Genomic DNA, 21,876 nt, shown 5'->3' with positions numbered 1-21,876 from the left:
AAGGGTGTCCCTGGCAAACTGCCGGTCTGTGAGGAAGATGCAGGCGGACATGTTAGGTTGCCTTGATCCAAAGGTGGTGCTATCGATGTCAGACAGCGCTCAACACCAGCTGCTGTTACCACCTCCAAAGAAAATGATGACCTGCCAATCACGCTGGCTGTTGCGGGTAAAGAGGTGGCAGGTCTGCGCCCCAAAACAGGTGTGACTGCTGTCCCCCCAGTCACAGAGGATGAAGAGGCCGCGGATGCACAAGATATGGCAGACGGTGGTTGGCCCGGCCGGCTAGGCCGCATTGTAGCACACTGAGCTTCCCACTGCAACTTATGCTTCATGTCCATGTGCCGGTTCATGCATGAAGTACTCAAACTATGTATTTTTTGGCCTCTACTTAGCTTTTGCTGACAAATGTTACAGATAACACGAGTTGGGTCATCTTTATCGATCTGAAAAAATGCCCAGGCTATGCAAGGCTTAGCACCCATGCGACCTGAAGAGCCACCACGACTTGTGGTGAGAGGCAGAGTTGTGTTTGAGGATTCAGTTGTTGACGTGCTTCCAGTACTACGTCTCTGTCCAGGAAGGCGCAACCTGACCTCGTCGTCAATAGCATCTTCCTCCACCTCCTCTGCTGACCTCATCTCTTGGCTGACTGTGGGTTGACAGTAAGTGGGATCTCCAACCTCATCATCATCACCCTGTGTGTTATCACACCCGTCGTCCTCAGAGCCAACCTGTTCCTGCCCTGACAAAAAACTAAAGTTGTCGCTCCAATCAGGTATTTGAGTCTTATCATCGTCTTCCTCATTGTCTCCACCAACAGGAGTTACAGTTTGGGAATGAGGGTCTACATTATGGTCAGAACCTTCTGCGTCTGGTCCTGGATCCGACTCATAAAGATTCTGGGCATCAGTGCAGATCATTTCCTCGTCTGGATTCACAGAAGCGCTGGAGTCGACCTCTGATTCCCAGGCTATAGTATGAGTAAACAGCTCTGCAGACTCAACCATCTGTTCTACCTCATACTCAGACCGGCAGCTGGAGATTTGGGAGCTGTGAGGAAGCAAGTGCGATTTGGGTGACACCTTTGAGGACTGGAGTATTTGTGATGTTGAAGTTGATGTGGAGGAGAGCCCACTTAAAGGAGCACTTGATATCCGTTGAAGCACCTGCTGTTTTTGTGCCTCATCTGGAATTTGTAGCGATTGGCGTGGCCGTAAGAAAGGGATCTTATCACATTGTCCGCTAAAAGAAGTAGACATTTTAGTTTGGCTGGAAGATGGTCTTTCTTCTGCAGATGTTACTGTTGCTTTAACACCTACCCCACGGACACAACCTTTTTTCCCCTTCCCAACACGCCTATTCCCCTTTCCACCAGCAGCAGGCCTTTTTCCACTCATTTTGGTGGTTAACTAATTCACAACTCTGGAGTTGTTTGCACAAAACAACAATGGATGGTAACCGAGCAGAGCTGAGTGGCCAAACTGTGGTATTAGGCCAAAACTATTGGCTGGGTTAGATGCAGAAAAAAATATATTCAGTTTGCAACCTGATGGAGGTCAGTATAGATGGACTAATAGAGAATGTCCGACACACTGCTACAAGGCCAAATATTTTTTCAGAGGTAGATGCAGAAAAAAATTATATTCAGTTTGCAACCTGATGGAGGTCTGTATAGATGGATTAATAGAACAAGACCCACACACAGCTAGAAGCCCAATATTTTTTCAGAGGTAGATGCAGAAAAAATATATTCAGTTTGCAACCTGATGGAGGTCAGTATAGATGGACTAATACAACAAGTCCCACACACAGCTAGAAGCCCAAATATTTTTTCAGAGGTACTGTAGATGCAGATAAAAAATATTTTTAATTTGCAACCTGATGGAGGTCAGTATAGATGGACTAATAGAGAAAGTCCGACACACTGCTACAAGGCCAAATATTTTTTCAGAGGTAGATGCAGAAAAAAATTATATTCAGTTTGCAACCTGATGGAGGTCTATATAGATGGATTAATAGAACAAGACCCACACACAGCTAGAAGCCCAATATTTTTTCAGAGGTAGATGCAGAAAAAAATATATTCAGTTTGCAACCTGATGGAGGTCAGTATAGATGGACTAATACAACAAGTCCCACACACAGCTAGAAGCCCAAATATTTTTTCAGAGGTACTGTAGATGCAGATAAAAATTATTTTTAATTTGCAACCTGATGGAGGTCAGTATAGATGGACTAATACAACAAGTCCCACACACAGCTAGAAGCCCAAATATTTTTTCAGAGGTACTGTAGATGCAGATAAAAATTATTTTTAATTTGCAACCTGATGGAGGTCAGTATAGATGGACTAATAGAGAAAGTCCGACACACTGCTACAAGGCCAAATATTTTTTCAGAGGTAGATGCAGAAAAAAATTATATTCAGTTTGCAACCTGATGGAGGTCTGTATAGATGGATTAATAGAACAAGACCCACACACAGCTAGAAGCCCAATATTTTTTCAGAGGTAGATGCAGAAAAAAATATATTCAGTTTGCAACCTGATGGAGGTCAGTATAGATGGACTAATACGACAAGTCCCACACACAGCTAGAAGCCCAAATATTTTTTCAGAGGTACTGTAGATGCAGATACAAATTATTTTTAATTTGCAACCTGATGGAGGTCAGTATAGATGGACTAATACAACAAGTCCCACACACAGCTAGAAGCCCAAATATTTTTTCAGAGGTAGATGCAGAAAAAAATATATTCAGTTTGCAACCTGATGGAGGTCAGTATAGATGGACTAATACAACAAGTCCCACACACAGCTAGAAGCCCAAATATTTTTTCAGAGGTAGATGCAGAAAAAAATATATTCAGTTTGCAACCTGATGGAGGTCAGTATAGATGGACTAATACAACAAGTCCCACACACAGCTAGAAGCCCAAATATTTTTTCAGAGGTACTAAAGATGCAGATACAAATTATTTTTAATTTGCAACCTGATGGAGGTCAGTATAGATGGACTAATAGAGAAAGTCCGACACACTGCTAGAAGGCCAAATATTTTTTCAGAGCTAGATGCAGAAAAAAATTATATTCAGTTTGCAACCTGATGGAGGTCAGTATAGATGGATTAATAGAACAAGACCCACACACAGCTAGAAGCCCAAATATTTTTTCAGAGGTAGATGCAGAAAAAAATATATTCAGTTTGCAACCTGATGGAGGTCAGTATAGATGGACTAATACAACAAGTCCCACACACAGCTAGAAGCCCAAATATTTTTTCAGAGGTACTGTAAATGCAGATACAAATTATTTTTAATTTGCAACCTGATGGAGGTCAGTATAGATGGACTAATACAACAAGTCCCACACACAGCTAGAAGCCCAAATATTTTTTCAGAGGTACTGTAGATGCAGATAAAAATTATTTTTAATTTGCAACCTGATGGAGGTCAGTATAGATGGACTAATACAACAAGTCCCACACACAGCTAGAAGCCCAAATATTTTTTCAGAGGTACTGTAGATGCAGATACAAATTATTTTTAATTTGCAACCTGATGGAGGTCAGTATAGATGGACTAATAGAGAAAGTCCGACACACTGCTAGAAGGCCAAATATTTTTTCAGAGCTAGATGCAGAAAAAAATTATATTCAGTTTGCAACCTGATGGAGGTCAGTATAGATGGATTAATAGAACAAGACCCACACACAGCTAGAAGCCCAAATATTTTTTCAGAGGTAGATGCAGAAAAAAATATATTCAGTTTGCAACCTGATGGAGGTCAGTATAGATGGACTAATACAACAAGTCCCACACACAGCTAGAAGCCCAAATATTTTTTCAGAGGTACTGTAGATGCAGATAAAAATTAGTTTTAATTTGCAACCTGATGGAGGTCAGTATAGATGGACTAATAGAATGATACTATGCCCAAAAGATTTTACTTCACTAGGTGCAGTAAAAAAATTGGTATTCTATACACAGGTGGTATATCTTGCAGCACAGATAGGCTACTCCACTGACTAACACACTCTGCAATAGGCCAAAAAGGATTAGCTTTGCTAGATTCAGCCAAATGCTGTGAAAAAAACTTGCACAGCACTGGCACAGACCTGCCTGGCAAAAACTGATAGGAACTGATGTAACCTAGTCCTGAAAAGGACTCCAATTACAATTAGTCTTTACTCCCACAACCTATCTATTTAAGAGCACAGACCTCCCTGATAAAAGTCGTAGGAAATGCTGTAACCTAGTCCTTAAAAGGACTGCAATCACAACTATTCCCTACTCCCAAGCTATCTGTATATTTGTGCGAAAATTGGCTTGAAATTAACAAGGTATAGCGCACACAGCAACAGCGGTGCCGTCTAACACGCAGCTGCAGCAGTGAGAAAATGGTGGCGACGGGGAAAATGGCTTGGTCTTATAGGGCAAGGACATGTGACATACACTGCCAATGACACATGCCCTTGCTTGTGTGAAAAAAAGCACTTCGCTCCGTGTGTGCGCTGCTGATAGGCTGACAGATTGCACCTCCCCACTGCAAATGCGGGAAAGAGAAAACAAAATGGAGATCTTCATTGTTCCTGCAGAGATCCATCCCCTGCCCCTCCCCCCGCCCCGCTGTACACTCAACTGCGTATTAACATTAATTTTCATCATTACTGAGAAAAAATCCAGTTATGATTTTGGTGCACGAACAGTTATCGAACATAACCTCGAACAGCCGAATTTTTCTCAAATTGTTCGTGTTCGCCGAACGGCTCGAACACCGCCCAAAACAGCTCGAATTTGAGATTGGCGAACAGTTCGAGTAGAACAACGCTCATCTCTACTTATGATTTTTCTACTTATGATATTTACTATGCACCTTAGATATGCAGGATATATATATATTTTTTTGTCTGACTGTATATGCACTTTATGACCAGTTATTACACTAATATATGTATATGTATACGATATTCTCTTGCTCTTATTAATGTACCAGACTTATGTGAGTGCCTCTCTATGCAGTGCCACCCGTGGCCAAACCATGATTTAATAAAGGTTTTTTATGTATCCGTTTACTTTTGGTCTATTTTTGTTCGGTTGTTCTCTTTTTGGGGTTGGGATTGTATACTAGTATTGAGGGATGAGGAGGCCATGTATACCAGGATTGGGGATGAAGGAGCAATGCATACCAGGATTGGTGATGAGGGAGCAATGAGTACCAAGATGGGGAAATTTACCAGCAGCTGCTTCATTTCCCACCCCAGGCTTATACTCGAGTCAATAAGTTTTCCCAGTTTTTTGTGGTAAAATTAGGTACCTTGGCTTAGACTCGGGTCGGCTTATACTCGAGTATATACGGTATATATATATATATATATATATATATATATATATATATATATACTGTGTATTGTATATAACTGTCTAGCTTATGTTGTATGAATTCAAAAGATTCATTAGAGTATTATTTTGTTTTTTACTAATACACAGCCTTTGCTCTCCAAGCAAGAGTAAAGTATTCAAAGGCAAAGTTCAACTCTTGTTAACTTTGGAAGTGCAAATATACATTGTAAAAACAAACAATTCATGTAAGTAGCTAGTAGAAATTCATCTGTACTTTTTTTTGTCTTGGTATTGTTAAAGGTAGTATAAGGACATTTAGGATAAGACTGTATTCAAAAAATATATATGATGTGGGCTTACACTGAGGACCATATGGACCATTTAAAGGTAGTATAAGGACATTTAGGATAAGACTGTATTAAAAAAAATATATGATGTGGTCTTACACTGAGGACCATATGGACAATTTATGTTTTTTTAAGTTTTAAAACATATGCTTAAAATAAGTATTTATTTACCTTTTTTCATGCTTGTTTTCTGGTGAGTAAAAAAACATTTAAGAGTGTCATCATGAAAATATTACTGTATGTAATTTGAATTCATTTGATATTGCATAAATATTTTGTACATAATCAGAATACAATGTAGTAAGTAAATTTGCAAAGGAAACACTGAAAAACAATCGGGACTTATCCGATAGTAATGAAAAAAGGAGTGCAGGAATGTGCTCAACTGGAAAGGTTGTGTAAGCCACAACACTGTCTGAGCACAGAAGAACCGGCTGCTGCAGACACAAGTAGGGATGTCCAGTAGATGAAAAGTAGAGAGTCTGTCGATGCGTTGACAATAAAAAGACGCTATCTACTATTCTTGCCTCCTGGATACTTCCACCATTTACACCAGCATAATCCATTGCTGTCTTCGACAGCGCAGCAAAGATCCATCTGTCCACTTTTCTTCTAATGTAAGTAAATTTAGTGTACATTTACTTAAATAATTTCATTTTACACTTTCAGAACAAATCAATTGTTTTTTTCATTCTTGCATTCCAAGAGCTGTTATTTTTTATTTTTTTCCATCAATGTATCTTTATTAAGGCTTATTTTTGTAAGATGAGTTAATGCCACTATGTCGGGGTACATAGGTACAACCTATTATTTAGCTTTTATAAATTTTTGGGGAGTGGGCATGAAAGAAAAAACAATTCTTCCATTGTGTTTGTATTTTGCATGATTACCACTAGGGGATTTGAAGCACGGATCGCTTCACATTTACATAATGCTTTGCAATGTTTTCTATTGTATGTTTATTCTAAATATGAAATATAAATGATTGGCATAGAAGCTTTTGTTAAGCCCTCAGCTGACATGGCTATTTCTTGATGAGAACAACAGTGGTTCCCTTCCTCTATCAAAAACCTTAGATGCTGTGGCGCATGCTGCACTCTCAGGGAGCATGCTAATGGCATCTAGCGTGGCAGTGTGGGCTTTACTTTAATGCCCTATTGCAATCCAATTACATGGTGCAGCACAGCCAATATGGGGGACTATTACAGGAGGTATATAGCATAGGGGCCGGCCAAATAACGCCATTTTATTTGTGTACTTGTAGGGATAGTAGCATTCAGAGAGCACAGGAAAAGGATAGATAAAGGATCAGTGGCGTACATATAAAGCCCATCTTTTATAAAACAGGAGAAGGATATGTATTGTATTGTGGCACATACACAGTAACTATGCCCCTATTCATACTCTTATGGCCTGTTCACATATTGCAGATTTGTCGCTTTTTTGTCTCAGTTGTTTCTGCACAGATTTGTCACCAAATTTGAAGGGTTTCCTGATGTCCGCAAAGTGAATGAGAATCCTGTAGTCTCATACACACGTTTCTTATTTTTGACTTGCAAAATTGCTGTTCTCACCAGATATACCCCTTTTATGGGCAATATAGAGTATGATGCTTCCTAAAATGTCCTCACCCACACACACTGTTTCTGATATCCCACAATAAATATCCCCCTCCCACAGTTTCATCAAACACGTACAGTATGAATGTGATGACTCCAGAATGACAGCAACACAGTATAATATCCACATAGCATGATGCCCCTAAAGTGTGCCACTATAGTATGACATCTTTATCCTCCATGCCCCACACACATACAGTATCTGTCATGCAAGGTGTGTGAAAGACTTAGTGCAACACAAAAGGAAGAGGGAAAGGAAGCCCAGACTCTAGGGAAAGGGGGGAGTGGAGACCTCCTGGCTGATTGAATATCACCCTGGTTCGCCCATAACATCCCTGTATTGGCTCTTCACCAATTGCAGCAAGCGTTCCTCCCCCTGTCTTTCTCTGGCAGTGACTAAGGCTGTGGAACTGAGGAGATGAGCACTAGTCGATCCCCACTGAATACTAAAGACAACAAGGGAGTACAAACAGGGGGAAATAGCTTAGCTTTAGACAACTTCAGACAAATCCGCACACATCCTTAGGCACCAGAGACAAAGAAGTACTGCTCTTGCTAAAGCCTTCACAAGGAGTTTGAACATATTAAAGGTAATCCCCTGTAGATCACTGTGCACTGACAGGCGGGTTTTACAGAGCTCTACATATGCAAATTCGACACTGCAGCTTGCAAAGGAGGGGGTTGAGAAGTGAAGAGTGAGATCCCTCACAGCAGCTGCACAGGATTTGTCCCTCCCTCCCTCAATGCCATGTGCTTCTTTGTTCAAGAAACATAATTCAACAGTGAGTTATCGGAAAACGATTCATCTCAGTTATACACAAAATAGAATGTGGGAAATCTGAGGGTATGGGAATGTAACCCTAGTTTTAAACATAGTCCAGCACGTAAGGAAAAGTATATACCCAGCACAGCCTTTCAGGGGCCCCTAGGACCCCGGTGCTGGTATTCACACATAGCAGGGGTCCGTCTGGATCCGATGACACCAGAACCGGCTCCCTAGGACAGTCCAGTAAGGATGTATAGCCCATTTTAGTCCATTTAGACCAGGGGAGGAGATTGGGTGTAGCCACGAGGCCAGATTGAGCGTGACCCAGAGAGTCTCAATAGCTAGAGCCTATTGTCTTTTTCCTGGGGAGGTCTTGACATCAAGATGTGTGGGAAAAGTCCATCCACCAAGCCAGGGCCCACAACCTCCCATGTGGCCGCCCTCCCCCACAAGCCAGGCCTTTCCATATAAACTGGTAATTGACTCTTAAGTTCTGCTTATACTTGTTGTACCATACTTTTGTATTTGTAACTCTGATCACTGTGTATGTATATCCCTAATGTATATAGTATATTATTTAGTGTGCCCTTACGGCGATTAAATATATAATTTAACCTTGGCCTGTTCTTTTATCTCGATCCACGAACCTTACGTCTGTTGTTCGGTCCAACGAACACGCTACCGGACTGGTTTCTAGCCCAATATTAGTCCGTTTTATCAAATAGAAACTGGTGGCAGCTCTACCATGCCGACAAGGCTCTGTTTCTCTGGAGCCAGTGAAAGAGCCTCTCAGCCTGTCATGGGATGTGAACAAGTGTGGTGCCACGTCAGTGTCTGAGTGGGCCACCTTTGCTCACTCCCTGGTGCTTCTTTATATCTGTGTTGACAGGAGGTGACTGTGTAGAACCGTACCAATCTGACCTTACGTGTCCTTGAGGGGGGTGCGGAACGTCACGTTGGTGCAAAGGGTAGATCCGTATCATGCGCTCCGTCTGGCGTAGTGTGATGTCAGGCGGATGGGGGGTGTGGATCCATCACAAGTAGTGGCCATAGAGAGGTTCTGCGGGGTCTCCCTGATGCCGTTTATTCACAAGGAGTAATGAATATCGCCCTCTGGAACACAGCAGGTATTTTTACACACAGACCAGGGTGTTAATTAGCCAGAGGAAGGTAGAAACTGGGTCCTAGAGACAGCCTCTAAAAAGGTGTCTGCAATGCCAAACATAGATATCTCCTGCAACCCACTGCAGGGTGACTGTCTGTCACTTCTGACACACCCATGACAGCATCATGGGCCCCACACAGTATGAGGTGCCCCTCCAGCTTCCTAATCAGTGTAAGGTTCCCACAGTCCCTAATACAATATGAGGGCCTCCACAGCCCCTCACATAGTTTGAGGGTCCCCATAGCTCCCCACTTAACATCATGGCCCCCACAGCCCTTTGCACAAGATAATGTCCTCTACAACTGTCCACTCAGTGTGATGGTCCCACAGCCCACCACTCAGAATAAGGATGCAAACAGACCCTTACACATTATTAGGGTTATCACAGCACTAAATGTGGAGGCCTTCAAAGTTCCCAGATCACTATCAGGGCCCTCACAGTCTCTCACAGCTCCTCAAACAGTATTATGTGTAACATACCTGGCGGCGTCCTTGCATAGTGGTCCATCTCCCACTGTGCAAGAGCGCGCACTTGATCTCCTGTCCAGAATGTCTCTCTGGCTTCCCTCCATGCTGTCTGTTTGTGTCTGTTTCTGCTGCTTAAGGGCGGCGCCCGATCACTTCCTGCTTTTTGTACCTGCTGTGTGTCACACCCCTTGTGCGTCCTCAGCCTATTGCTGTCTGTCACCTGGTATATAGCTCAGCTGCTCCAATCAATCCCTGCCTGAGCATAGTGTTTCATTCAGTGTGTGCTTGCAGTCTGAAGGTGCCAGGTCCCGTTCTTTGTCTCCTGCTTTGCGGTATCAGTTCCCGTGTCTGAACTGAGTCCTGTCTATGTCTCCTGCCTTGCGGTATCAGTTCCCGTGTCTGAACTGAGTCCTGTCTATGTCTCCTGCCTTGCGGTATCAGTTCCCGTGTCTGAGCTGAGTCCTGCCTTGCGGTATCAGTTCCCGTGTCTGAACTGAGTCCTGTCTATGTCTCCTGCCTTGCGGTATCAGTTCCCGTGTCTGAACTGAGTCCTGTCTATGTCTCCTGCCTTGCGGTATCAGTTCCCGTGTCTGAACTGAGTCCTGTCTGTGTTCTCTTGTCTGCCTATCCTGGAGGCTGTATTTCCAGGCCTGTCTGAACTCGCTCCTAGCCTGTTCCTCCCGCCTTCTAGGGGCCGATTACCTAGACCCGTTCCTGTATCTTGTCTGTCCTGTCTGAACACGCTCCTAGCCTGTTCGTCCCGCCTCTCTGGGGGCCGTATTCCCAGACCCGCTCCTGTATCCCGCTGCAGTGTCGGTCTCCTCCGTACACTCAGTTCCAGTCTGAACTCTTTCCTATCCTTTACCTGTTTTGCCTCTATGTCCGTTCCCTTCCTTTTTCTGCAGAGTCTGAACTCGTACCTAACTCCTGCTTGTTGTCTCTGTACTCCCGTTTGTGAGTTTGTGGTCCACTCGCTACTTCACTGCAAGTATCCTGTGGGTATCTGGCTCTGCCTTTCTCTTCCTGTCTGTTCCGTGTGAACAGAGCCCTGTCCCCCCTGCTCTGCCTTGCTTACCGCTCCGGCGGTTCTAGCCTGCTCCTACTCCTTTGCTCACCGCTCCGGCGGTTCTAGCCTGCTCTGACTCCTTTGCTCACCGCTCCGGCGGTTCTAGCCTGCTCTGACTCCTTTGCTCACCGCTCCGGCGGTTCTAGCCTGCTCTGACTGCTTTGCTCACCGCTCTGGCGGTTCTAGCCTGCTCTGACTCCTTTGCTCACCGCTCCGACGGTTCTAGCCTGCTCTGACTCCTTTGCTCACCGCTCCGGCGGTTCTAGCCTGCTCTGACTCCTTGCTCGCTGCTCCAGCAGCCTTGCTCTGCTCGGACCCTTTTGCTCGCTGCTCCGGCAGTCTCGCTCCGCTCTTATTCTTTTGCTCACTGCTCCGGCAGTCTTGCTCCACTCTTGCTCACCGCTCCAGGCGGCCTCGTCCTGCTTTACTCTTGCTCACTGCTCCGGCAGTCTCGCTCAGCTCTGACCCTTTGTTCACCGCTCCTGGTGGCCTTGTCCTGCTCTACTCTTGCTCACCGCTCCAGGCGGCCTTGTCCTGCCCTGTTCTCGCTCACCTCTCTGGGCGGCCTCACTCTGCTGTGTTTGTCCGCCACATCTGTGGTTCTGTTCCTGAGTCACAGTGTGTACTGGATCCTATCCCGCCAGTGTTCCTACATGCTAGTGCCTCCCTGGCTGCACTCTAGCCGTGCTTGTCTGCATACCAGTCGTGCCTGCATACCAGTCGTGCCTGCATACCAGTCGTTCCTGCCTATTCCCACCAGTCTTTGTGCCAGCCTACCAGTCTGTTCCTGTATTCCCCTGTGTGGGTCAACAGCCGTGTCCGGGGTCTGTCCTGGAGTAGCACCTGGTCCCTCCGCTCGGTTCCTCCTTGGTGCACTGGCGTCGTATGCCGTCGTGCGACCCTGGTCGGATCGGGTGAATACCTAGTTACGCCCCTCCAGGCATTCACTCTCCGGCACGGTCCAGTGGAATCACTACAATCACACGCACACGCCGCTCAGCCCGGGCGTGTGCATTACAGCATGCTCAGGCCATGGTTCCCGTTGAGCCCCACGGCCTTCGCTCTCTGAGAAGTTTTCCAGCGAATACATGCATTAAAATAAATAAATAATTTTTTTTTTCCCTTTAGCTGAGTTCCAGGCGAATTACGCACCCGTCCAGATGGATCTATCTGCTCTCGTTCCTGCGGATCCGCTACGTTATTATGGGGATCCAAGACAAAGTCGTGCATTTGTGGAGCAATGTATGCTACACTTCAAGTTCTACCCTCTATGTTTTCCCACCGATCGGGTTAAGGTGGCATTCATTATGTCTTACCTGGCGGGTGATGCCTTGGAATGGATCAACCCCCTATATGAAACACAGGATCCGATCCTCCTGGACCTAATGGCCTTCCTGGTGGCCTTTCTAATGGTCTTCGATGATCCTAACCCGGAGGCTTCTGCTGAAGCTTCACTTCCCAATATCCCGGAGCAGCCCCAATGGGTAATGTGTGTGGGTAGCGCAATAGTCCTCCAGCCCAATGAGACTACTGCCCACCCAGAATCCTCACAGGGTGACTACGCTTTCCGGAATACTTCTCCCAACCTCAAGAGGCAGTCCAGACGTGCTAGACGTAGAGGCAAGCCGTCACGCCAGGGTCTTTCCTCCCTGAGACCTCCTGACCCCAACCTTGAAGTCCCTACTGAAGCTTCATCTCCCTGTATCCCGGAGAAGCCCCAACGGGTAATGTGCGTGGGTAGTGCACCAGTTCTCCTGCCCGAAGAGACTTCTGCCCATCCAGACTCCACACAGGAGAACTTCCTGCACCCGGCATCAGATGCTTCACCCACTTTAACCGGTGTGCATGTCCAAGGATGCTCCCAAGCTGTGGTTACCTCAGAGTCTGTGCACCTCTACTACCTGGCGGAGGACCCCCTGTTGCCTCCTGAATCCTCCGGGATACCACTCGATGACAAATGGAGAGAGACTTCTCTACACCCGGTACTCGATACTTTGTCCGCTTCGTCCTGTGAGCCTGACAATGGGTACCCCAAAGTGGTAGTTACCCCGGAGTCTCTACACCCCTCCGACCAGGCGGAGGACCTCCAGTTGTCTCCTGAACCCTTCGGGGTGCTACCTGGTAGCGAAAGGACAGAGACTCTCCTATACTCTGTACCTGATACCTCGCTCGCTTCGTCCAGTGAGTCCAACCTAGTGTACTCCGAAGCAGAGGTTACTCCCGAGTCTCTACACCCCTCCGACCAGGCGGAGGACCTCCAGTTGTCTCCATAACCCTTCGGGGTGCAACCTGGTAGCGAAAGGACAGAGACTCTCCTATACTCTGTACCTGATACCTCGCTCGCTTCGTCCACTGAGTCCAACCTAGTGTACTCCGAAGCAGTGGTTACTCCCGAGTCTCTATACCCCTCTGACCAGGCGGAGGACCTCCAGTTGTCTCCAGAACCCTTCGGGGTGCCACCTGGTGGTGAATGGACAGAGACTTTCCTATATCCTGGATCTGATACCTCGCTTGCTTCGTCCAGTGAGTCTGACCTAGTGTACTCTGAAGCAGAGGTTACCCGTGAGTCTCTACACCCCTCTGACCAGGCGGAGGACCGCCAGTTGTCTCCAGAACCCTTCGGGGTGCCACCTGGTGGTGAATGGACAGAGACTTTCCTATACTCGGTACCCGATACCTCGCCTGCTTCGTCCAGTGAGTCCGACCTAGTGTACTCTGAAGCAGATGTTTTCTCTGAGCCTCTGCACTCTTCTGACCCGGCGGAGGACCTCCAGTTGTTTCCTGAATCCTCCGGGGTACCACCAGATAACAAAGAGACAGTGACTTTTCCTCATTATGTACCTGATAACCCGTCTATTTCTTCCTGTGAGCTTGGCAAGATGTACCTCAAAGCAGAGATTACCCCCAAGTCTCTGTCCCCCTCCAACCCGGTGGAGGACTTCCAGTTGTCTCCTGTACCCTCTGGGGTGCCACCTGAAAATATGTGGAGAGAGACTTCCTTGTGTGCTGTTCCTGGTACTCCACCCATTTCGTCTGTTGCTGAGGATGGCTGGATGGGAGGTAGCATCCTAGCTACCCAGAGGAGACCAGTTTTTCTGGTGGACAGTGGAAGTGATCTCTTCGAAGTGAAGAATTGGCCCTCGAATTCCCTGCGGAAGATCCTGGCAGGCCTGAAGAAGAGGGGGCGTAAGGGGGGGGTACTGTAACATACCTGGTGGCGTCCTTGCATAGTGGTCCATCTCCCACTGTGCAAGAGCGCGCACTTGATCTCCTGTCCAGAATGTCTCTCTGGCTTCCCTCCATGCTGTCTGTTTGTGTCTGTTTCTGCTGCTTAAGGGCGGCGCCCGATCACTTCCTGCTTTTTGTACCTGCTGTGGGTCACACCCCTTGTGCGTCCTCAGCCTATTGCTGTCTGTCACCTGGTATATAGCTCAGCTGCTCTAATCTATCCCTGCCTGAGCATAGTGTTTCATTCAGTGTGTGCTTGCACTCTGAAGGTGCCAGGTCCCGTTCTTTGTCTCCTGCTTTGCGGTATCAGTTCCCGTGTCTGAACTGAGTCCTGTCTATGTCTCCTGCCTTGCGGTATCAGTTCCCGTGTCTGAACTGAGTCCTGTCTATGTCTCCTGCCTTGCGGTATCAGTTCCCGTGTCTGAGCTGAGTCCTGCCTTGCGGTATCAGTTCCCGTGTCTGAACTGAGTCCTGTCTATGTCTCCTGCCTTGCGGTATCAGTTCCCGTGTCTGAACTGAGTCCTGTCTATGTCTCCTGCCTTGCGGTATCAGTTCCCGTGTCTGAACTGAGTCCTGTCTATGTCTCCTGCCTTGCGGTATCAGTTCCCGTGTCTGAACTGAGTCCTGTCTGTGTTCTCTTGTCTGCCTATCCTGGAGGCTGTATTTCCAGGCCTGTCTGAACTCGCTCCTAGCCTGTTCCTCCCGCCTTCTAGGGGCCGATTTCCTAGACCAGTTCCTGTATCGTGTCTGTCCTATCTGAACACGCTCCTAGCCTGTTCGTCCCGCCTCTCTGGGGGCCGTATTCCCAGACCCGCTCCTGTATCCCGCTGCAGTGTCGGTCTCCTCCGTACACTCAGTTCCAGTCTGAACTCTTTCCTATCCTTTACCTGTTTTGCCTCTATGTCCGTTCCCTTCCTTTTTCTGCAGAGTCTGAACTCGTACCTAACTCCTGCTTGTTGTCTCTGTACTCCCGTTTGTGAGTTTGTGGTCCACTCGCTACTTCACTGCAAGTATCCTGTGGGTATCTGGCTCTGCCTTTCTCTTCCTGTCTGTTCCGTGTGAACAGAGCCCTGTCCCCCCTGCTCTGCCTTGCTTACCACTCCGGCGGTTCTAGCCTGCTCCTACTCCTTTGCTCACCGCTCCGGCGGTTCTAGCCTGCTCTGACTCCTTTGCTCACCGCTCCGGCGGTTCTAGCCTGCTCTGACTCCTTTGCTCACCGCTCCGGCGGTTCTAGCCTGCTCTGACTCCTTTGCTCACCGCTCCGGCAGTTCTAGCCTGCTCTGACTCCTTTGCTCACCGCTCCGGCGGTTCTAGCCTGCTCTGACTCCTTGCTCGCTGCTCCAGCAGCCTTGCTCCACTCGGACCCTTTTGCTCGCTGCTCCGGCAGTCTCGCTCCGCTCTTATCCTTTTGCTCACTGCTCCGGCAGTCTTGCTCCACTCTTGCTCACCGCTCCAGGCGGCCTCATCCTGCTTTACTCTTGCTCACTGCTCCGGCAGTCTCGCTCAGCTCTGACCCTTTGTTCACCGCTCCTGGCGGCCTTGTCCTGCTCTACTCTTGCTCAACGCTCCAGGCGGCCTTGTCCTGCCCTGTTCTCGCTCACCTCTCTGGGCGGCCTCACTCTGCTGTGTTTGTCTGCCACATCTGTGGTTCTGTTCCTGAGTCCCAGTGTGTACTGGGTCCTATCCCGCCAGTGTTCCTACATGCTTGTGCCTCCCTGGCTGCACTCTAGCCATGCTTGCCTGCATACCAGTCGTGCCTGCATACCAGTCGTGCCTGCATACCAGTCGTGCCTGCATACAAGTCGTGCCTGCCTACCAGTCGTTCCTGCCTATTCCCACCAGTCTGTGTGCCAGCCTACCAGTCTGTTCCTGTATTCCCCTGTGTGGGTCAACAGCCGTGTCCGGGGTCTGTCCTGGAGTAGCACCTGGTACCTCCGCTCGGTTCCTCCTTGGTGCACTGGCGTCGTATGCCGTCTTGCGACCCTGGTCGGATCGGGTGAATACCTAGTTACGCCCCTCCAGGCATTCACTCTCCGGCACGGTCCAGTGGAATCACTACAATCACACGCACACGCCGCTCAGCCCGGGCGTGTGCATTACATTATGGTACACATAGCTTCTCATTCATTTGAATGTCCCCCATCAGCTCTGCTGTACGTATAATGGCCTCCACCAGCCCCTCACTGAGTATAATGTCCTCCACTCAGTATAATGACCCCCACAGTTCCCTGATCAGTACATTGGCCTATTCAGAATGATTGACCTCCAACAGCCCTCCATTGAGTATGATTGGCCCCCAGCAGCCTTCCATTCAGTAAGATACCCCAACCAGCCCCCATTCAGTAAGATTGGCCCCCATTGAATAAGATTGGCCCACACTAGACCCCCATTCAGTATAATTCCACCCCAGTTCCCAATTCAATATGATTGACCGCCACCTGCCCCTATTCATTATGACTGGCCCCCCATCAATCCCCGATTCAGGATGACTGACCCGCCATCAGCCATCAGGCCCTCATTCAGTATGATTGGGCCCCACCAGCCCCGATTCTATATGATTGGCCCCCTCAATTAATGATATTTAAAAAAAACACTACTCCCCTGAGAAGAAGCAAGGAGTCTGGTCACTTTTTCTGTGACAGGCTCGAAGATGGAAAGTGAGGTTGAGGTGCGGGAGGGAAGGTGATCCAGGCTCCGAGGTGATGGTGCAAAATGTCCTAATATTTGTGATTGATTTTTTGCAGGAAATAAGTGGCCAGATTGCACTAGAAACATTGTTATCCCTTATCCCTTCCACATCCTCCTCGTCTTCTGGGACCACCACCTACTGCTGCAGGCTATTCAAAGTCTGCACCAGCATTTAGATGTACGGAATAGTGATGCTGATGATGGCATTGTCAACACTGACCATCTTAGTAGCCATTTCAAAACTATGCTGAAGGGTGCAGAGGTCCTTAATCTATACCAACTCCATAAACGTGATATGTCCTACTTCCATGCTGCGTTGGCCCAGGCTATACGCTATGACATACTGCGTCAGGGCTCGTTGCTGCTGCCACAGTCACTGCAACATGTGTAGAGTGGAATTCCACAGTGTCGCACATCACATATCAACCTGTTAACTGGCATGGACAAAGTCCTCTGTATCAATGCAAGTCGATGACCTGAGGGGTGCGAATGGCGGAAGTGAGCACACAGCTTCCATGCTTTCTGAAGCTGCTCATCCAGGCCAGGATAGTGGCAGACAAATCGCTGTACCATCAGGATGAGGCCATGAGCCATGCAAGGCATGTGTGAGCTCACCTTGGCATAGGGCCGCCACCAGGTTTGCACCGTTATCGCACATGGCCCTCCCTAGCTGCAGGTTCAGCGGAGACAGACATTGCTCAAACTCGGCCTGGAGACCTGTCCACAACTCTTCAGCTGTACGACTGCAATCTCCAGGGCATATTAATTTTAACACTGCGTGATTGCGGTTAGCCCTGGCTGCACAATACGTAGGTGGTGTGGATTTTCTCTGCACTTTTGGAACACATCTCATTAAGCCTCAGATACTGTTGTAGGAGCACGCTATTAGCAAAAAAAATTTTGATTTCCTACTCTGCACACACCTGAATTTCAGTGGCACTAAATGACAAGATGAAATATGGCTTTCTGCATCACGTTAGTAACAGAATAAAGTATTTTTTTAATGTGGATGATGCTTGCATAACATAGCAGATATGCTACAAAATATTTCAACCTGTGATGTCTCCTACTGTGCAACGTTAATAACAGAAGAAAATATTTTTTTACTGTGGATGAGGCCTGTTTAATATATGAGATATGCTCCAAACTATTTCAAACTGAGATGTCCCCTTCTGCAAAGCATTAGTAACTGAAGAAAGTATTTTTTTACTGTGTATGAGGCCTGTACAACATACAAGATATGCTCCAAACTATTTCAAAATGAGATGTCCCCCACTGTATGACGTTAGTAACCGAAGAAAGTATTTTTTTAGTGTGAATGACGCCTGTATAGCATAGGAGAAATGCTCCAAATTATTTCAAACTAAGATGTCCCCTACTATATCACGTTAGTAACAGAAGTAAGTATTTTTTTTCTGTCAATGACGCCTGTATAAAATAGCAGATATGCTCCAAATTATTTCAAACTGAGATGTCCCCTGCTGTATAACGTTAGTAACAGAAGAATGTATTAATGTCCTGTATAACATAGAATATATGCTTCAAGATATGCAAACACAGATCTAGCCTGCTGTATCACGTTAGTCACAGAAAAAAAGTTCTAAGTTACTTATCGGCAACGGGATTTCTCGGAGACCATGACAGCCCCATGAGAGCGGGTCCACCCACCAAGGACAGGAAACCTACAGGCTTAAAAAGGGCGGCACCCCTCTCCGCCTCAGTGTTGGATTACAGAGCATGAGAGGACCGCCAGGTTCATAAACACAACAGACAACCATAATTGTATCATACCACACGACACCTATTAAGTGTGAGACAATAATTAATGAAAAGGGAGTGCTCCCACGAACGTGAAGGGAGGGAATATAAGGGTGCTGTCATGGTCTCCAAGAAATCCTGTTACCGATAAGTAACTTAGGACTTTATCAGTTGACTATGACAGCACCATGAGAGAATTACAGAGATGAAAGTAACCTAGGGAGAGACCACAGCCTGAAGCATTCTTCTCCCATAGGTGAGGTCAGCCGATACACCCATATTTAGTCTATAATGTCTATAGAATGTATAGGGAGAGGACCAGGTAGCAGCCTTACATATGTCTTCTATCGAGACACCTGTCTTCTCAGCCCAGGAGGTCACTACAGATCTAGTGGAATGAGTCTTCAGCCTTTCTGGCACTTCCTCGCCACTAGAAGTATAAGCTAGAGAAATGGCCTTCCTAATCCATCTAGCTAAGGTGAATTTTGAGACTTTAGACCCCTTCCTAGACCCTCGGTAAGATATAAACAGGAAGCTATCTTTCCTAAAGTTTTTGGTGACTGAAAGGTACCTAACCAGACATCTCCTCACATCCAACGTATGTAATTGCACTTCTTTCTGATTACTTGGATTGGGACAAAAGGAGGGTAGGATGAGTTTCTGAAGTCTGTGGAAGCGAGTGGCCACTTTAGGGAGATAGGCAGGATCTGACCTCTGGTTGTATGCCCACTATGTGTTTTTCAAGCATTTTTGCTGCGGAATTTCCGCAGAAAAAATGCTTAAAAAACACTTAATACGTGCCCCATGGTCCCCAATGATAATCCGTATGTGCTGCGCACATGCTGCGGTACTTTCTGCTGCGGATTATCATTGCGGAAAAATCCGCAGCATGTCCATTATTTATGCGGAAAAGCGGTGTAATTGCCGCCATTGACTTGCATTGAATCGCATAATATCCGCATGACTACATGTGCACATGCGGATATTAAGTGATTCAATGTGCGGATGGTACCCGGGTCTGGAGAAGAGGAGACTCTCATCCAGACCCGGGTACCATAGAGCCTGTAAAAAAAAATTTAAATAAAAAAAAAACATATACTCACCTTCTGATGGCCTCCGGTCTCCTGTACAGTGCATCCTGGCTCCCCAGTGGCTGGCGATGGTGTAAAAGGACCTACCATGATGCCATTTAGTCATGTGACAGGTTACGCGACTGCTGACGTCGGCAGTCGCGTGACCTGTCATCATGGAAGATTCTTTTTCACCACCGCGAGCCGCCCATGACACCAGACGCATCGGAGAAGGAGACCGGGGGCCATCGGAAGGTGAGTATAATTTTTTTTATTTTATTTTTTACCATTTTTATTATTTTTTTAACTATTAACTTGGTCACACTATATAAATCCATGCCAGTTGCATGGATTTATATAGTGTGACCAAGTTGTCAAGCACTTTTTCAACTGATGCTAAAATAGCTTGGAAAAGCGCTTGATAACCTGCATGCGAAAATACATGCAAAAACGCTTGACAAACGCTTCTACCTGGCATGCACTTTTCCTGCCAGGGAGATGCAGAAAAAATCAGGAGCATTTCTGCATCGTGGGCATTTAGCCTAAAAATCAATCTGTCGTCCAGGATCTGTGTAAATGGCGAGGTTATAGACAGGGCCTGAATGTCACTAATTCCACTGGCTGAGGTTAAAGCTATGAGTAAAGTTGTCTTAAGGGAGAGGTTTTTGAGAGTTGCTGACTCTATTGGCTCAAAAGGCACGCCAGTTTAGGCCGTAAGAACCAGATTTAGGTCCCAAGGGACTAAGCTATTTTTAACAATAGGTCTGGATCTAAAAGCTGCCTTGATAAAACGAGAAATCCAGTAGTTACCTGTTAGATCGCAGCTATACAGGGCGCCCAGTGTAGATACCTGAACTTTTAGGGTGCTCGTAGACAACCCTAGCTCAAGACCTTCCTGTAGAAATTCTAGGATTTTCCTAATTGGTGCCCCCTCGCCAACTTTAGACCCTGAGAAGTATAAGAATCTATTCCAGGTTCTGGCATAAATCTGGGTTGTAACCGGCTTTCTGCTCTGTATCAGGGTAGTTAATAGATTTTGGGAAAACCCTTTTTGTTTTAGCAATGACCTTTTAAGTTCCATGTTGTCAAGTGAAGACCCGCTGCTGGAGGATGGGATATCGGCCCCTGAAAGAGGAGATCCGGAACCTCGGGAAGGACCCAAGGTTTGGAGAGAGATATGCTCCTCAGGCACAAGAACCAGGGTCTCTTGTGCCACAAGGGTGCGATCAAAAGAACCCTTGCCTTGTCTTCCCTGATTTTTCTTATGACCTTGGGAAGTAGTTACAGCGGGGGAAAGGCATATGCAAGGCTGAAGTTCCAAGGTACCAGCAGAGCGTCCACCGCCAAGGGATTTTCTTTGGGATTCAGAGAACAGAAATGTCTTCGGATTTAGCTTCGTGGCAAATAAATCTACTACTGGAGACCCCCATCTTCGGACTATTTGGGTAAAGATCTCCTGATTTAGTTCCCATTCCCCTTGCAATAGAGGATAGCGGCTTAGTTAATCCGCTCTGGAGTTTCCTGCTCCCCTTATATGGAGGGCCATCAAGGAAAGGGGATGAATTTCTGCAATCTGAAAGAGATGATATGTCATTGTTATCAGTGATCTTGACCTTGTACCCCCTGGTGTTACGCATAAGCTACTGTAACTTGATTATCTGAGAGAACCTTAACATTATGACCTTGGAGGGAGCCTAAGAAACTATTCACTGCCTTATCCACTGCCAGAAGTTCTTTTGCATTGTAGGAAAGGTTCTTCTTGTTATTTGACCAGGTTCCCTGAATCACCATATCCCCCAGGTGGGCTCCCCACCCCCTGGGACTAGCATCTGTTGTGATTATTCTAGTAACCTTAGGTGCCCAGGGAACCCTTCTGGATAGATTTGCCTCATCCTGACACCATTGTAAGACTTTCATTGACCGAGGTGATAAAGTGAAAATTGCTTCTAAGAGCCCTTTAAGAGAAACTTCATTATGTAACACATCTCACTGCAAAACCCTGGAATGGTATTGTGCCCAGAGAACAGCTGGGAAACATGACGTGAGGGTACCTAACAGGGACATTGCTCCTTTAAGGGACATGACCGGATTGGCTATGGCTTTCTCCACCTGGCTTTTAATCGTTTTTATTTTAGTTTCCGGAAGGTAACATTTTTGAGCTACTGAATGCAGCATAATCCCTAAAAATTGTTGAACCCTTGAGGGTACGAACCTGGACTTTTCTAAATTCAGCACCCATCCCAGATTTTTAAGGATGGACATCACCTCCTTTAGGTGTTCTTTACATTGGTAGGCCGAATTCCCTAACACTAAAAAATCATCCAGATAAGGAATAATTAGAATATCACGTTCCCGGATAT

The 21,876-nt window shown here is 46.6% G+C and overlaps 1 protein-coding gene across 2 annotated transcripts in view; it reads left to right on the top strand.

The window, feature by feature from the left end:
* Positions 1 to 5,585: 5,585 nt before the first annotated feature.
* Positions 5,586 to 21,876, top strand: part of LOC141273718 (mannose-binding protein-like) — a 205,594-nt gene continuing 189,303 nt past the window's right edge. Inside the window, exon 1 of one of the 2 annotated variants that reach the window (XM_073685990.1) lies at positions 5,586 to 5,728. The gene's annotated coding sequence lies outside the window, so the exon portion shown is untranslated. Of the gene's footprint in view, positions 5,729 to 6,054; positions 6,306 to 21,876 lie in introns of those variants that run through there. The other variant, XM_073685991.1, reaches the window with a different exon arrangement.

This window comes from Phyllobates terribilis, unplaced genomic scaffold (genome assembly GCF_046119375.1).
Source record: "Phyllobates terribilis strain yellow unplaced genomic scaffold, ASM4611937v1 Scaffold_5__5_contigs__length_657084704, whole genome shotgun sequence".
Classification (NCBI taxonomy): Eukaryota; Metazoa; Chordata; class Amphibia; order Anura; family Dendrobatidae; genus Phyllobates; species Phyllobates terribilis.
This window is presented reverse-complemented; position numbering and strand designations above follow the sequence as displayed.